General features: G+C 40.9%; 1 non-coding gene across 1 annotated transcript; it reads left to right on the top strand.

Moving 5' to 3' along the window:
• The first annotated feature begins 2,829 nt into the window (after positions 1-2,829).
• On the top strand, positions 2,830-2,936 carry LOC127076976 (small nucleolar RNA R71). The gene has a single exon (XR_007786978.1). It is a non-coding gene; the product is annotated as a small nucleolar RNA R71 (small nucleolar RNA).
• Positions 2,937-3,624: the final 688 nt, after the last annotated feature.

Genomic DNA, 3,624 nt, shown 5'->3' with positions numbered 1-3,624 from the left:
TTAGAGAAGTCTTTGATGAATCGTCGGTAAAAACCGGCGTGTCCTAAGAAGCTTCGTACTTCTCTCACGGTTCTTGGGGGTTGAAGGTTTTCGATTACCTCTATTTTTGTTTTGTCTACTTCAATTCCTCTATTTGATATAATGTGTCCTAAAACAATTCCTTCTTGTACCATAAAGTGACATTTCTCCCAGTTAAGTACTAAGTTTACTTTTACACATCGCTCAAGAACTCTTTCTAGGTTCTCAAGGCATTCTTCAAAACTTTGTCCGCATACGGAAAAGTCATCCATAAATACTTCCATGATGTTTTCGAGAAAATCGGCGAAAATTACCATCATGCATCTTTGAAAGGTTGCAGGAGCATTACACAAGCCAAACGACATTCGTCTATAAGCGAAGGTACCAAAAGGGCACGTGAATGTTGTCTTTTCTTGGTCATCAGGATGAATTGGTATTTGAAAGAAGCCTGAATAACCGTCTAGATAACAGAAATGTGAATGTTTTGCCAATCGCTCTAGCATCTGGTCAATGAATGGTAAAGGGAAATGATCTTTTCGGGTCGCTTTGTTTAGTTTCCTATAGTCAATGCACATTCTCCATCCCGATTCGATTCGTTTGGTTATAGTTTCCCCTTTTTCGTTTTCAATAACGGTTATGCCTCCTTTCTTTGGTACTACGTGTACAGGACTAACCCATTTGCTATCAGATATAGGATATATAATACCTGCCTCTAATAACTTGGTTATTTCCTTCTTCACTACCTCACTCAGGATCGGATTTAGTCTCCTCTGGTGTTCTCTAGAAGTTTTGCAGTCTTCTTCTAGCATGATGCGGTGCATACAAATAGAAGGACTTATTCCTTTAAGATCAGTGATGTTGTAACCTAGTGCGGACAGATACTTTCTTAAGATATGTAGGAGTTTTTCTGTTTCGAGTCTTCCTAGGTCTGCATTAACTATCACAGGTCGTTCAAGTTCTAAGTCTAGGAATTCATATCTCAGATTTTTGGGAAGTGTTTTCAGATCTAGGGTTGGTTTCTTAAGACACTGCGTAGGGTCCGGTGTTATTGCCAAACATTGGTTGAGTTTGTCTTCTACAGGATAGTTGGATGATTTGTCTTCTCCCAACTCTGTTTCTTTTATGCATTCATCGATGATATCCATGAAGTAACATGTATCTTCTATTGCAGGTGCTTTCAAAAATTGGGAAAGAATGAACTCAATTTTCTCTTCGCCTACTTCGAAGGTGAGTCGTCCTCGTTTTACGTCTATGATTGCACCGGCAGTTGCTAAGAACGGTCTTCCCAGTATAATGGGTGTAATGTCATCTTCTATAATGTCCATAATTGTAAAATCAGTTGGGATGTAGAATTGACCTATGCGTACGGGAACGTTTTCAAGAATTCCTACAGGGTATCTAACAGAGCGATCTGCTAGTTGCACAGACATTTTGGTTGGTCTTAATTCTCCCATTTCCAGTCTCTTGCATATGGATAAAGGCATAACACTAATTCCGGCTCCTAAATCGCATAAGGCTTTGTCGATGACAAATTTTCCTATGTGACAGGGTATAGAGAAACTACCCGGATCCTTGAGTTTAGGAGGCATGTTCTGGATTATAGCGCTACATTCGGCAGGGAGTGTAACGGTTTCGCTATCTTCAAGTTTCCTTTTATTAGAAAGAATTTCTTTTAAGAACTTGGCGTATGAGGGCATCTGCGTAATAGCTTTTGTAAACGGGATTGTAACGTTTAATTGTTTAAGGAGGTCAACAAATTTTTTAAATTGGCCCGCATCTTTGGTTTTAATAAGCCTTTGAGGGTAAGGGACAGGTGGTTTGTAAGGTGGTGGAGGTACATAAGGTTCCTTCTTTTCTATGGTTTCCTTATTACTCTCTTCCTTTTCCTTAGGTCTATTTTCTTCCTCAGTTGACTTTTTAGGGTTTTGGTTTCCTATCCTTGGATCAGACGGTCCTTCCACTTCCGTTCCACTTCTTAGTACGATTGCATGAGCGTGGTTTCTCGGGTTAGGTTGGGGCTGTCCAGGAAATGTACCAGTTGGGGCAGCGGTAGGCGCTTGTTGTTGAGCTACTTGTGATATTTGCGTTTCCAGCATTTTGTTATGAGTAGCCAGGGCATCTACTTTACTTGCTAGTTGTTTAATTTGTTCGCCAGTGTGTACATTCTGGTTTAAGAAATCTTTATTGGTTTGCTGTTGAGAAGCTATAAAGTTTTCCATCATGATTTCCAAGTTGGATTTCCTAGGGGCGTTATTGTTATGTGTAGATGGGTTCGGTTTCTGATATCCCGGAGGTATAGCTGGGGCTTGATTTGGAGACTGTCCAGGTGCGTACAAAGCATTATTACTCTTATATGAAAAGTTTGGATGGTTCTTCCAATTTGAGTTATAGGTATGCGAGTAGGGGCTTCCTTGAGCATAGTTTACTTGTTCTGCTTGGATTCCTGTTAAGAGTTGACAATCCGTAGGAGTGTGACCTTGGATTCCGCAGACTTCGCAATTCTGAGTTATAGCAACCACGACGGTTGGAGGTGATACATTTAAAATTTCAATTTTCTGGACCAGAGCATCCACTTTTGCATTAACATGATCAAGGTTACTTATCTCGTACATGCCGATTTTCGTTTGAGGTTTTTCCACCATTGTTCGTTCGGTTCCCCACTGGTAGTGGTTTTGGGCCATGCTTTCGATAAGCTGGTAAGCATCAACATAAGGTTTGTTCATTAGTGCACCACCTGCAGCGGCGTCTATTGTTAACCTTGTGTTGTATAAGAGACCATTATAGAATGTGTGAATTACTAACCAGTCTTCTAAACCATGGTGTGGACAAAGTCTCATCATGTCTTTGTATCTTTCCCATGCTTCGAAAAGAGACTCGTTATCTTTATGTTTAAATCCATTTATCTGGGCTCTTAACATAGCTGTTTTGCTTGGCGGAAAATATCGGGCAAGAAAAACTTTCTTCAACTCGTTCCATGTGGTGACAGAGTTGGAAGGGAGAGACTGAAGCCATCTTCTAGCGCTATCTCTTAATGAGAAAGGAAAAAGACGAAGTCGAATTGCCTCTGAAGTGACACCATTAGCTTTAACAATATCAGCATATTGGACAAATACGGATAAATGAAGGTTTGGATCCTCGGTAGGATTTCCAGAGAATTGGTTCTGTTGCACTGCCTGCAACAACGAAGGTTTAAGTTCGAAGTTATTTGCTTCGATTGAGGTAGGAGCAATACTTGAATGCGGCTCATCTTGTGATGGAGCGGCGTAATCTCGAAGAGCACGAGCTGGTTCTGCCATCTCGGGTATCGAAGGAAAAATGTTTTTGAAATCAGGAAGTTCGACAGGAGGGAGATTGTTTGCAGCACGATATTCCCGAATTCGTCGTAAGACTCGGAGATATAGTTCGATATCGTTGATTCGTAAGTAGAACGGCTCGCCTTGTGAGCGAGTATGTGGCATACAAATCGACGATAGAAAGAAAAGAAAAAGAAACCTTAGTCTCTACAGCGTAACAGGAGAGTTACGATATCGATTAAACAAAAGTCCCCGGCAACGGCGCCAAAAACTTGATCGCGACTTTATGAGTCGAATTTGAGGTACAAACTGC

Source organism: Lathyrus oleraceus, chromosome 4, assembly GCF_024323335.1.
Source record: "Lathyrus oleraceus cultivar Zhongwan6 chromosome 4, CAAS_Psat_ZW6_1.0, whole genome shotgun sequence".
In the NCBI taxonomy this organism is placed as follows: domain Eukaryota; kingdom Viridiplantae; phylum Streptophyta; class Magnoliopsida; order Fabales; family Fabaceae; genus Lathyrus; species Lathyrus oleraceus.
The sequence above is the reverse complement of the archived record's forward strand: the minus strand, read 5'-3'. Positions and strand labels throughout refer to the sequence as shown.